The sequence below is a fragment of the Mustela putorius genome, unplaced genomic scaffold (assembly GCF_011764305.1).
Source record: "Mustela putorius furo isolate JIRA1106 unplaced genomic scaffold, ASM1176430v1.1 tig00003834_pilon_pilon_pilon, whole genome shotgun sequence".
In the NCBI taxonomy this organism is placed as follows: Eukaryota; Metazoa; Chordata; class Mammalia; order Carnivora; family Mustelidae; genus Mustela; species Mustela putorius.
The window spans coordinates 50,947,478-50,962,154 of record NW_025421987.1 but is presented as its reverse complement, the minus strand read 5'-3'; the positions used below and the strand labels follow the sequence as shown (position 1 = coordinate 50,962,154).

Below are 14,677 nucleotides of genomic sequence, written 5' to 3'. Positions count from 1 at the left end.
AGATCACGGTTAGTGGTTCCCTGACTGAAGCATTGCTTTTGTATGTCACATTTGTTTGGTTAGTTGTTTTTGTACAGGATATTCCAGTTCTCTGAATCTGTCCTAAAATAGAGCAATCAAAATTTGTTCACTAAGTTCTTAAGATTTTTTTTTTAGAATTCAACAAGTGGGGTCATAACAAATTTTACTTCTTTTATCAAAATGTTCTTTTAGCATTACTGCCTTTTAGTTGTTCTATCATTGTATTTAATTGACACATCCTAATTATTCATACCTCAGAATTAATCTCATTTTCTCTTACTTCTCTCTTCACTGTGTCCTACTGTTCCATTGGCTGAAATTTCTCTTGGTACTATTCAATGAGTCAAAAATTTGTGGTTATTTGCAAACCTTTCATTTTTGTTTTTGTTTCCTAGGAGACAGAGAACTCTTTGATAAAAAGGTAGAGAATTCTTTCATTTTCTCATAGGTGGACAGATATACTGTGTCCAAACAGCCTAGGAGAGGAACATCCAAAGTATATAGCAAGGAATGTTTTAATGTACTGTCCCACTGGGAGGAAATATTGTTTTGCAAATTTGGCAAAATTTATCCTATCAGCTCAGAAATGATGGCCAGGTAATCTGAAAAAGTAAAACAAAGAATTAATGAAACCAGCAAGCTAGGAAGATCTGAAGTTCTTCTCAGTGTTGCTACAAAGTCTCATTTGAATTGCTATTAAACTGTGAAATGTTCAGCAAGTACTTATTAACTGGCTACTGTGCTGGGACTGTACTGATACTTGGAGATTCAGAAGTAAAGTAACTGTACTGATGGACTTGCACTCTTACCTCTTTAAATCATGGAAAGATTCTTTGATATAGGAGGGTTGACACTAATATGTTAATAATAAGAACAAAGATTTAACGGCTTGTCATAGATCAAACTGAAACTTAAATACCTGTATCCCTTTTTTTGGTGCCCCCCCAAACTAGAATAAAGTAATTTGTTGTAATTTTTAAAAATGTATTGTCAAGATAGTAAATGAAATTTAAAGCAGGAAAAAAACATTTTTAACTGATGCAATTCAGATTCTGTTCTTTTTAGTTTGAATAATTCACAGTTTGAATTAATATAACTTGGTTGCTTATTTCATAAACTCTTCTTTAAGCAAGAAACTCAGACATTTTAGCAATGGGTGACTCTCCGTACTTCCTTACTTGGATTCCTTCCTTTGTTCTGCAAATAATTTAGCGCTATTTATGTGTCAAGCACTACACTTGGCTCTGCTTAAACTTCTTCCAAATTAATGAAAGAATCAGCACAGATGTTCTGCAGCCCAGCTGCATATTCTTTCCACTAAAACTTCTGTGCTTGTTTTCATCTTCTGGTACATCTGACAGGTACACTCTGTACGAATTAAACTGAAAGTCACGAAGTCTTTTGGCTCTACATTTATGAAGCTATAGTGTTCCTCCTTGTGTGGTGTTGTTCAACCTACTTCTCATGCATTAAAAAATCTTCATTCTTTGGCCTAACATGGATGTTTTATCTCCACTCCACTGTAATATAATAGACTACTCTTTCCCAAGTTTTTCATATGCAATCCAGTGAACACATCAATGTACTAACTTAATGAGACTTGCTTCTTCAAACTGCATTGTAGACTTTCATTTATATTGGAACATGGGCCGTGTAGACACTATGCAACTATATACTCCTGGACAAATACTATTTAGGCTACCTTGAGTCACATTGCTTCTCAGTTCCCTGTCCTTCTTCTGCCCTTCTCTACCAGAAAGTGTAGTAGGATTGAGGTATTGTTAGAAAATGAAAGATAACAGTAATCTCAATTCTTTAATTTTTTTTCTTTTACAGGTCAAGGATTTCTTTCCTTTTTTTTTTTTTTTTTTTTTTTTTTTGTAGATATGGTATATTTACCTAATCCCTGAAGCTTTGTAGAGAGGTGGAAAAGTATAAATATTGAAGAGATGTGAAACTAGGAACTGATAAACTGATAAACTAGGAACTAATAAGGAACTGAGTGAATAGCATCCCATAATACAGAAGTGTGGTGGCAGCAAGTGGTGGCTAGTTAGGATGCAGGCAGTAATGATTGCATTATTGGGATCACAAGGCAAATTTTTATCACCTGTACCCAACCCAGAGTCTCTTTGCCTGTGCTTTCCTAAGTGTAAGACAGAGATCACATTTCTGAATCGGTTTTGTTATTACTTTTTTTTTAAACATTCAAAAAATGGGGGCACTTGGGTGGTTCACAGGGTTAAGCCTCTGCCTTCTGCTCAGGTAATGATCTCGGGGCCCTGGGATCAAGCCCTGCATTGGGCTCTCTGCTCAGTGGGAAGCCTGCTTCCCCCCTCTCTGCCTGCCTCTCTGCCTACTTATGATCTCTCTCTCTGTCAAATAAATATAAATAAAGTCCTTTAAACATTCAAAAAATGTTTCTTTTTTAAATTTAAGTTTGATGTTTTCAAATGGAAGCATTATTCCACTATTTGTCCCTTACCTTGATTCCCAAGGAACCCATACAGATTGTTCAGGATAGATATCTGTTGAATGAAATGATAACACAGTAACAATTTGATGTGTGCTTCTTTTGTTTCATTAGAGTGCTAAAGGCTGAATTTATGAGCTTTCCAAATTATGTACAAATATGGGCTTATTTTCTTCACTGAATAATTCAACTTCAAAACTTATGCAACGTTTTTAGTTTTCTGGTTCTAGATTCTACCTTCTTGCAAAACACCCTGCAGAGTCAGTTGAAATTATGGCATCCTTTATAATTGCATCATGTGCATCACTATGTATAACTATAATAACATTTCGGAATACAGCTGGTTGAAATATATATCAAATTTAAAACATCACATATTCACACCATAGACCATAATCACAAAAGAAATCTGCAGGATATAACATTACTGTGAGAATTTCAATGCTGATAATTTGTTTTATCTTAAGCAGGAATCACAGACCTAAATGTAAATGGAAAAGAACATAAAACTCCTTGAATAAAACCTAGGGAGAAACCTAGATGACTTTAGGGTATGGTGATGTCCTTCTAGATGCAAGATCGAAAACATTCCATGAAGAAATCATTGATAAGCCAAGTTTCCTTAAATTAAAAACTTCTGCTCTATGAAAGACATTGTTAAGAGAATGAGAAGGCAAGCAAAAGATGGGGAGAAAATACTTGAAAAAGACTTTTGATAAAGAATTGTTATGTAAAGTATACAAAGAACTCTTAAAACTCAACAATACAAAAAATAACCAAATTTTAAAAGGGGCCAAAGACCTTAACAGACACCTCCCCTAAAAAAGACAGACAGATGGCAAATAAGCACATGAAAAGATGTTCCACATCATATGCCATCAGAGAAACGCAAATTAAAACAATAGGATACCACCACATTCCGGATTGGCCAAAACCCAGGACACAAACAACAAATTTTTTTTTAAAGATTTTATCTATTTATTTGACGGACAGAGATCACAAGTAGGCAGAATTACAAGCAGAGAGAGGGGGGGAAGCAGGCTCCCTGATGAGCAGAGAGCCCGATGCGGGGCTCGATCCCAGGACCCTGAGATCATGACCTGAGCTGAAGGCAGAGGCTTAACCCACTGAGCCACCCAGGTGCCCCCCCACTTTTTTAAACAAACAAGAAATTCTTGGCAAAGATGAAGAGCAACAAGAACGGTCATACATTGTTGATGGGAATGGAAACAAGTACAGACACTTCAGAAGAGTTTGTTGGTTTCTTATGAAACTAGACATAGTCTTAGAACCCAGTACATGGTATATGCACAAATGAGTCAAAAAATTATGTCCTTACAACAACCTGCACCTGGATATTAATAGCAGTTTTATTCAGAATTGCCAAAACCTGGAAGCAATCAAGATGCCCTTCAGTAGGTAAACAAACTGTGATGCATCGAGACAATGAATTTATTCGATGATGAAAAGAAAAGAGTTGTCAAGCCGTAAAAAGACATGGGGCAATCCTAAATGCCTACTAGTAAGTGAAAGAAGTCAATCTGAAAAAGCGACATACTGCTTGATTTTAACTCTGTAACATTCTAGAAAAGGCAAAACTATGGGGGACAGTAAAAACAAGAGTAGTTGCCTGGGACAGGATAGGGGGCAAAGGGGGATAAGAATAAGCATAGTAGGGGCACCTGGGTGGTTCAGTGGGTTAAGCCTCTGCCTTTAGCTCAGGTCATGATCCCAGGGTCCTGGGATCGAGCCCCACATTGGGCTCTCTGCTCTGTAGGGAGCCTGCTTCCTCCCTCTCTCTCTGCCTGCCTCTATGCCTACTTGTGATCTCTGTCAGATAAATAAAGAAAAAATCTTTAAAAAAAAAAAAAGCATAGAATAGAGTATTTTTAGGGCAGTAAAAATGTATCATAATGATAGACACATGTCAATATACATTTATCCAAACTCAATAGTGTACACCAACAGTGACCCTAAAGTAAACCATGAATTTGGGATATTATTATGTGCAAGTATAGGTTCATCCTTGGTAAAAAAAAAAAAAAAAAAAAAAAAAGTACCATTCTGGTGAGTAATACTGAAAGTGGGAAACCTAAGCATGTGTGGCCTCAGAGAAAATACAAGGAATATCTGTACCTCCCTCTCAATTTTGTTATAAACCTAAAACTGCTCTTTAAAAAAAAAAGTCTTATTTTTCAAAAGAGGTATGAAGCTTACCCTAAGAATTCACATTTCTGAATATATTTATAAAATACCAGTAGCTCTGATTCAGCCAAAACCTTTTAAATCAGTAAATAATTCACCTTGCATATAAATACTATACAAAAAGATGCTCTCTTAATAAGTTAATGAATTATCTGTCTACATTTAAGGACAAAGGCCAATTCTTCAGTCTTTAGTCACAACATAAACACTCATTTCATTGAGTCTGAAACCTTATGTCATAATAATTGTGAAATTGTGGCATTTGGGACTGCCATGTGTAAAAAACTGAATTTGAAATACCCTTGTCATCCACATATAGTTAAATATTTTTCCGAGTTTAAGAAGTATTTCCTTTTCTCCTTTTTGCTTTTGGGAGTGCTGATCTCTAAAGTTTCCTAGTTCTTTAAATTTTTATTGAAATGCTTTGGGCATTTTGGAATTTTGCAAACATGCATAAATATATGATGATCACATGACCTACTTGATACTGTCTAAGAAATATACTTTCACTAAAAAATATCTTTATACCTTTCAAAGACACACATATACATAAGAATCAGTCTGAAGTGGACCTAACATTTAAAAAAAGTGTCAGATTAAAAAAAGAGTAAGTTTTAAATATACCTATATGAATGGACAGAAAAATTATTTAATATGTTCTATGAAAGGTAAAATAAGAAAATATAATAACATTAGATTTAAAGAACAAAACACACTTTTTTAAAAAAAAGATTATTCCAATGTCCCTTTCTACATTGAAGTGAATGTCATAACATTTAAACAAAGCTTATGACAATAGTCTTAAGATTCAAGATAGATTTTTTTTTCTTTTTTTTTTCAAAGATTTTATTTATCTATTTGACAGAGAGAGATCACAAGTAGGCATAGAGGCAGGCAGAGAGAGAGAGAGAGGAGGAAGCAGGTTCCCCACCCAGCAGAGAGCCCGACACGGGACTCGATCCCAGGACCCTGAGATCATGACCTGAGCCGAAGGCAGCTGAGCTACCCAGGTGCCCTCAAGATAGATTTTTTTTAAAGATTTTATTTATTTACTTGAGAGAGAGAATGAGAGAGAGAGCATAAGAGGAGAATGGTCAGCAGAAGAAGCAGACTCCCTGCCAAGCAGGGAACCTGATGTGGGACTTGATCCTGGGACTCCAGGATCGTGACCTGAGCCAAAGGTAGTTGCTTAACCATCTGAGCCACCCAGGCTCCCTCAAAATAGGTTTTGATTCAGGTCTCAATCCCATTACCTGCTGGGCCGGTTGCTCTATCGTCTCTAAGCTACAGTTTTCTCATTCCTTCCATCTTTCCACCACTCCACATTCCCAGGGAGCCCAAGTTTATAACAGTGTGTTTTTCTTCTATTTTTTTCTCCATGCTCATAAATCATACATGAGCATATCTAGTATATGCATACATCTATGCATGGTGTATATACATATGTCCATATATACACATCTTTTTAGCAAAGATATCTTTTTAGCAAAGATACCTTTTTTAGCAAAGATATCTTTTTAGCAAAGAATCACCCCATGTTTTTTAGTATAATTTTACTTCAGAAAGAATTATGTTCTTTTTTTCTTCTTGATCAACCATACCTATTTGTGCCTACTTGAGATGATATTGAAATCATTTTGATTAGGGTTCTATGTGTTCCCCAAACACTCAGTTACTCTTTTTTAATTTTTTATTGCCATATTCTTGGAGATACCACTCACTTTCTACTTCGTGTATCAAAGGCAATTTGATCCAAATGGTATAAATGAATTTAAGCTTTTAAAATCATATAAACTCTATCCATGGGCACAAAATAACGTGAAATGTACCTTTGAAACCACTGTCAATTATATTTTCAATGTCATAGAATATGTGAAGACCCAGAAAACTAGTTCATGGCAAAGTCTTCCACTTATAGAAATCCAATTTTCCAGGGGAAAAAAAAAAGAAAAAATATTGACTTGTAGAAATCACACACGAGTGCATGTACACACACACACACACACACACACACACACATGCACGCACACATTCTATTTTAGTTTTCTGTGGTTGCTTTAACAAATTACCACCAGCTAGATCACATTAGATAACAGAATTTTATTCTGTCACAGTTCTGGGGGCTAGAAATCTGAAGAAAAGACGTGATTAAGGTTGATTCGTTCTTGCGGACTCAGGAAGAATCATTTCTATGCCCCTCTCCTAGCTTCTGGTAGTTGTTAGTAATCTTTGGTGCTCCTTGGCTTTATACATACCTCACTCAAATCTCTGCCTGCATTGTCACATGGTACTTCTCTTTGTCTGCCTCTGTGTTCCACTTTCCCTGTTCTTATAAGACACTAGTCATTGGATTAGGAACACCCCAATTTAATATGGTTTCATTCTAATTTTATTACATATGTAAAGGCCCTGTGTCCAAATAAGACCAATCACATGCACAGATGAGGGTAGTAGGTGATCTTTTAGGGTATTTAATTCAACCCACAATATACTGCAATGTCACTTTCAGGCAGATTTATAGTACTTTTTTTTAACGGTGCTATGCAAGCACTTAGCAAAAGGAGTGGTGAACCACATTAACCATTTTGTGTTCTCAAATGTCTAAACTCATAAAATGGACACATTTCCCTTTCCTGCTCATTACTATAAAGAGACCATGAGAACACCATGATCAACATTGTTTTTAAATACATGTAGCAGAAATTTTCATTTTAATTGCTTTGGGCAAGGGGAAAAAAAGGGGATTACATAACAGGACAGTCGAAGTGGATTTTTAGCTGATTGAACAATTACAGAATTCAGTAATCAATACTGAATTTCTATCATCCTGAGATAGCTTCTAGTAATGACTACCAGATTCTTTATCTCAGCATTTGAATCAATGATATGAATGTAGACATAAAAAGAACAAACATAAAAAGTCCAATTTTAATGACAAAATCTAAGAAAAATCTAACACGATAGGCTAACAGAATACAAATTCAAATTAACCTTGATAGGCTACATCTAATCTTAGTCATAAGGCTGAGGAGCCAAATGGGTTTAATGAAGGAGATGAAATTATATAAGCAAAATATGAGTTTGTTTCTAAAATAAAAAGTCAGTTGTCTATATAGACACCATATCTATAGCTTTAAAGAGTTGGTTTGATGATATCACCTATAAATGGTGATATCACCAATTAAAGAACACAATGTGTTCTTTAATGGTCATTAAATGATGGGGCACCTGCGTGGCTCACTTGGTTAAGCTCGGGTCATGATCTCAGGGTCCTGGGATAGAGCCCTGCATAGGACTCCCTGTTCCCTGCTCAGTGAGGAGTCTGCTTCTCCCTCTCCACTTTTGCGCTTGCTCTCTTTTTCTCTCTCTCAAATAAGTAAATAATTTTTTTTTTTAAGGAGTTTCTGGGTGAGACCTCCCTAAATTAGCCCTAAGTGAGCCAGTAAAATTCCAAAAACTTCCATTACATGTGGTCTGGAGAGAAACAATTTCATTACAAGGATTTCTGTTTTTACTGACTTTTCCTGGTTAATGTGCCAGAGAAATTAGTTTGAAACACATTTATGTCAAGTCCATCCATAAGGAGAAAGCTGACAATGAGGAACTTTACCCTGAAACATACTGTTGCTGGCATCCTGTTCATATCTAATGCTGCACACAAATAAAAATACTTCCCATTGTTGAAAATACACTGATTAGTTGGAAGGAAAGTTTAATTTTCTGGGTCAATATTATAATATATGAAGACTGTGAGAGCCATGGAATACTTCGACTCCAAACATTTTGAGAGTAGCAAGGGTTATTGTTGAAAACTGGGCAGCTCACCTTGTATGCTGGCAAAACCACGAAGCTGTTCCTGTGGTTGCTGGGAGGAGCTGCTCTCCCATACTCATATCCCTCCACCCCAGCTTCAGCTACTCTCATTTCTTGTTATCTTTGTTTACTTTTTTGTTAAAATTCTTTGGGCTCCATTTCCCTTATCCCTTATATACAGAGCTTACCAAAGAACTGAGGTTATCTACTAAATAGTAATAAATAAAATGTCTCTAGTATCAGTGAAAAGACAAACTGCAGAGTAACTAATGTTGGGGTTTAATCACCACAAATATACTAGAAATCGTTAATATACTTATAAAGCTAATGTAACTGGGCTCATTAATAGAGCCCTATTGATAATTTGCTGTGTTACATAAGTATCATACCAACTATTAGAAAGCAATTAATAACTCTAAGGAAGGTTATCTCAATGTAGGGAATCTGTAATCATGACAAATAGAAATAGCAGAAAGAAGGTGTTCAATCTCAGGAAGAAAATATTTAAGGAAAAGTGGATAGCAACTTATGAAAACTTAAAAGCTATTAAAGTTAGAAATATATTCCCTTTTGGAACAAACTATAGACTCAAGAAAAAGCAAAGACTGTCTTCTGGATATAGATTTTGTTTAATAAAAAGAACTTTCTAACAGTTTGGTTTATCTAGTAATGAACGGCTTAAAAAGGTTGAGTTTGTGAGAGTTAAAGTTTCAATAATGATAAATTAGCTTGTACTGGGATTAACTCTTCCATTGATAAGAATAATAAACCTGGGGGGGGGGAGAAAGCCTCACAACTATTTGAAGATATTGGAGAACTATCAAAAGCTGACCAAAACTAGGGGATTTGACCAGCAATAGAAGGGAATTATAATAACTTACTTAGTGAGACGCATGTTTATACAGCGTTTTCCCTGTGGACATTGCCCAGTCCTCAGGTGCAGGCCAGCTAGAACTTAAGTAGAATGCTTTAGCTTTACTGATTTGTGATGTCAGTGAAGAGATGTCAGGCAGCATATTGAGGGTAAGAAGAGAGAGGGGCACCTGGGTGGCTCAGTGGGTTAAAGCCTCTGCCTTTGGCTCAGGTCATGATCCCAGGGTCCTGGGATCGAGCCCCACATCGGGCTCTCTGCTTGGTGGGGAGCCTGCTTCCCCCTTCCTCTCTGCCTGCCTCTCTGCCTGCTTATGATCTGTCTGTGTGTCGAATAAATAAATAAATATCTTTAAAAAAAAAAAAAAAAAAGAAGAGAGAGTAGGTGACACAGAGGGAAGAACACTAATATCTGCCTATAAAAAGCCCTAAAAGCCTTGACTGACCATTGAACTACAGATGGGCTGGAGAAACTCCAGTGATGCCAGCAGAAAGTAGCAGCTGAAAGGACTTTAAGACTGACGGGTCTTAAAGTATAAACCAAAGGCTCCAGGAATTAAAGATGATTTGCCTTTAATTACATGTCAGAGAATGATTAATTCTTGTCAGAGGAAGAAGACAAAAATCAGAAACTCTGTAATATATTATCCTTAACATCTTATACACAATACAAAATTAATATATATCCTAAGAGGGGCGCCTGGGTGGCTCAGTGGGTTAAGCCGCTGCCTTCGGCTCAGGTCATGATCTCAGGGTCCTGGGATCGAGTCCCGCATCGGGCTCTCTGCTCAGCAGGGAGCCTGCTTCCCTCTCTCTCTCTCGCTCTCTCTGCCTGCCTCTCCATCTACTTGTGATTTCTCTCTGTCAAATAAATAAATAAAATCTTTAAAAAAAAAATATATATATATATATCCTAAGAAACAGAAAATTGTGGGTGACTGGGCTCTATCAAAACAAAACAAAACAACCTACAGAAACAGATCCCAAGGTGAATCACATATTGGAATAGGGTAGTAAGCAGGTATTATAAATATGCATAATAATATAAAGAAAATGATGGTTAACATGAATGAACAGGTATGCGATCTCAACAGGTAAACAGAAGCTGTGAAAAAGAACCAAACAGAAATACTAGAGTTGAAAGTGTAATATTGGTAATGGGCCTAACGGCAGATTGAAATAAGCCCAGTATATTATGAAGAGCGATCCACAGAAATTATTCAACCTAAAGAGAAAAAAATTAGAAAGAAGTAAGCAAAGTCTTGATGATCTATGAGGCAACATTAAGTAGTCTAACAAACATTTAATTGGATTCATAGAAGGAAAGGAAAGAGCAAGAATGGGCTAGGGAAGTAATTTAAAAATAGTGGTTGAAAGTTTACCATGATCAACATACATATCTATGACACTTAGAGGACTCTAAGTAGGAGAAATATAAAGAAAACCGCAAATCATAAACTAACCACAGAAAACCAAAGCTAAAAAATTTTATCTCAAAATCAATAACATGAATCCCATCAGATAAAAATAGAAGTTAAAACTATAGAGAAAGAAAAAAAAAAATCTGTGCACCCAAAATTCTATATCCAGTGAAGTTATCATTAAAATGCATATAAAATAAAAATATTTTTAGATTTAAAAAGCGAAGAGAATTTATCTGTAGCTGTTCTGAACCAAAAGAAATACTAAAGGAAATTCTCCAGACTGAAGTGAAGTGAGATAAGTATCTACAAGAAAAAATGAAGAGCAACAATTATGTATATGGAGATAAATATAAAAGTTACCTTTTTTCTTCTCTTAATATCTGTAAAAGACAACCAACTGCTTTATCAAAACAACATTTTACTACGTAGTTTATAATTTGAATGCATGTAAAGCCTAAGAGCAATGGCACATAGTACTGAGGAACCAAAAAGTCCTGTGGCAAATCTTTTCATTTTATATGAAGAAATACAGTATTAACTCTAAGCAGACTGTGGTAATGTAAGCACACCCAGTAAAAACAAAATACAAAGAGATGTAGCTAAGAAGCAAAGCAACTAAAATAGGACTAGTACAAAGAAATAATGAATTTGTCATCCCTTGAATTATTCAAGTAGAAATGTCATCAGATCAGGAATCTCAGAAAGACATGGGTTTGAGTCATTTTTATTCCCCTCAAAACTTCTGATTTGGGCATAAGAGGCACTGCCATTAATGTCATTTCCTGTCCCCCTCAAAGCAGTATGTTTCACAAGACATGTTTTGCTTTTGAATTTTTTGCCATCTTTCATGTGGCCATTGTGAATGTTTGCATTCAAAAGCTCAATCTCCTGATCATTCATGAATTCAGAACAAAGCTAATAAAGAGTATTATTATTTTGCTGCAGTTTGGGCACCAGCTTCTTTTTATGCTTTCCATATAACTTTCTTTCTTTCTGTATGCAATGCAATTGTTACTGAGAAATACAATATGAATTTTTAAAACCCATTCTTACATTCATACTAACAAATAGCATACATACAAAGAAAAATGGAAAATTCCAGAATTCCATTCCCATATGCCTTCCCATATCCAAACTATTCCCATAGTGGAGCACTGCCAAGTCCTCTTCAGAGCTTCATCTAATTTATTTCTGCCCAGCTCTGTGTTTGTTTGGTTTTTTTTTTTTGTTTTGTTTTGTTTTGTTTTTTATAACGTCAGGGACCTTTTTAGACTCCCCCAGCTCCAGTCAGTGGACTGTGCTTCTCCCCATGGACCACCCTAGCTGAACCCCAGGAGTTTGGGGTGGGGAGGAAGCATTTGTGCTGAACAATGGTATTAACGAATGACAGTTTTCTACCAAGGTCAAAAAACTAGGCAACACTTCTCCCTTTCTCTTTTTCCTGGACTCCCTCCCTCCAACATCAAATCGGCCTCCTCCAGCCCTGTGGAAAAGCAAACAGAATGCCTGGGCCCGCGCCCGAGTGTTTCCAGGAGCATTGCATTGCCAAGGCCAATTCTCCAAGCCAAGGGTCTGAGGGGTGGGAGCAGATGCAAATTAACCGAGCTCTTGCGAAACAGTGGTTTCTTCGCTTCCTTTCCGGGCACAGTAATCTCTGTCACAGGCTACGGAACCTGCCTCCCTGATTAGAGGCAAACGGCGACAGGCCCTTACCTCCCTCTTCACCTCACACTAGAGCTCTGACAACTTTTCTCTCCGTGTCCCCCTCTCCGTCCTTTCTCATTTGGACGCCTACAGCCGTGGCGCTCCGCGCCTCGCGCACAACCGACCCGCCGCGGCCGAGGGCCAAGCGCGGGGGCTGGGGTCCGAGGTCCGCGCGGCCGCTGGCCCCGGGGGAGGGTCCGGGCGAGCCGGGACCACGCCCCTGAGCCCCGCACCGCCCCCTCCCCTCGGGGCTCTCGTTTGTTTTCCATTTGAAACGTCCTCCTCTTCCTTCTCTCCTCCCCTGTCCCTCCTCTCTACTCCGCTCCGCCGGGAAGGTTAGACCCTGGGGCCTGGCGTCGCGGGTGCGGAGAGGACATCGGGCCCGCGGTGAGTGGAGCCGGGGGCGGGCGAAGAACAGGGTCTGGGAGGCTGGAGGGCCGCCTGGGTGGTGAGGGGAGGCCGGGGCTGGCGGATGCGAGGGCGCGCGGCGTCCTGGGCTGGTGCTCGGCCGCCCCCTGCGCGGCGCGGTGCATCCTCAGGTGGTGCGGGAGTTGCGGGGCTCCAGGCGCGCGTCTGCCGGGAGACGCGGCGGGACAGACAGATCCTCTTTCCAGCCGTGGGTTGGGGGTCGGGGCCCCCTGGACGTGAGCGGCTGCGGCGCCGGAATGAAAGCTGTTGGAAAGATCGTTCTGCAAAAGCAAAAATGCGCTCTGGAAGAGTTGGCTGCGCTTCCCAGCCCTCCGGGTCTCCTTTCTAGCGCGTTGCTGGGGGCCGCCCTCGCCACTCGAGGGTCTCTGTCCCGCAGGCCGGGTCCTGCCTGATCCGACTCCCCTTGCGTCTCTCACAGACATTCCCTTGGCGCTGCACTCAGGTACTCCCTCCAGGTGGGTTCGCAGGTAAGAGCGTTTGCGGTTACTTTACGAATTTGGCGGGCGGGGGGGGCGGGGGTTACAGGAGAGAACCCTGCTCCCATTTTAAAAATGCAGACAAACTGGGGAGGTGTAATTTATTCAGGGGTGTACTTATGATGTTTCTGTAAAAATTAAACGTTTGTGTTTCAAGACTTGGATTTTCCTTTCATTTATTTTCCAGCATTCTTATCTTAGGATCTACAGTTCAATTGAGTTCTTTATTCTATACTTTATTCTATGTATTTAAAATGTAGCTACCAAAACGAGTACAGGTGAAGCGAATTAGGCATTAAGATTGATTTACACATATATAAAAGATTGACTTCCCACCTACTTAAGAGTATGAATTTGGGGCGCGTGGGTGGCTTAGTGGGTTAAGCTTCTGCCTTCAGCTCAGGTCATGATCTTAGGGACTTGGGATCGAGCCCCCGCATCGGGCTCTCAGCTCAGCGGGGAGCCTGCTTCCCTTTCTCTCTCTGCCTGCCTCTCTGCCTACTTGTGATCTCCCCCTCTCTCAAATAAATAAAAAATTTTTTAAAATGTTTTTAAAAAGTATGAATTTAATATTTTACTCCATGGTCTTGGTTAATTTTGAAATACTAGCGTCATTCCCATTAGATTGGAAAAGCCAAGAATGCCCTTCATGACATTCTGTGATGTTGTTGTTAATTGTATAGGGCAGTGGTTTCAGGCAAGGGAACACATTAACATTCTGACTAGGAAAAAAAGAAACTAAGTTACCTCTTTTTACACATAATGTGTTTATGTATCTTGAATGTCTGTAGGAAGCAATTAAAAATATCCTAGAAAAAGAATTCAGTGAAGTGCCCAGTTGCATCTAACAGATATCAATAGATGTTACATTAAAAAAGTACAATTGAACAAAATAGAACATTCAATTTATCCTGAAACAACATGAAATTGAAAACTTATTTAAAAAAAGGTCAAACTAGATGGTGAAAATACAATGAATGTGTAAGTAAAAATGCAATAAAATGTATTTTTCTAAAGATATAATTCTTTAAGAGAATATATAAATTGAATAGATTCCTAATTGAATTTTTTTTGTTTCTAAGTCAACTGTTAAGCCCATGTGGAAAAACAGTAGTATGTTTTACTACATAATAAAGGGTATTATCAATGTATAGTGATTAAAAGACAATGGAATAAGGAATAGAACAGACAAGACAATGAAACTGAAGAGATAGATTTAAGAATAAAGGAATGCTGTCATTTTATAAACATACATTTTATTT

At 38.2% G+C, this 14,677-nt stretch overlaps 1 protein-coding gene across 1 annotated transcript in view; it reads left to right on the top strand.

Annotated features, from left to right (window-relative positions):
* Nucleotides 1-12,758: 12,758 nt before the first annotated feature.
* Nucleotides 12,759-14,677, top strand: part of PLSCR4 (phospholipid scramblase 4) — a 45,268-nt gene continuing 43,349 nt past the window's right edge. Inside the window, 2 exon segments of the mRNA XM_045088485.1 lie at nucleotides 12,759-12,897; nucleotides 13,268-13,406. The gene's annotated coding sequence lies outside the window, so the exon portion shown is untranslated.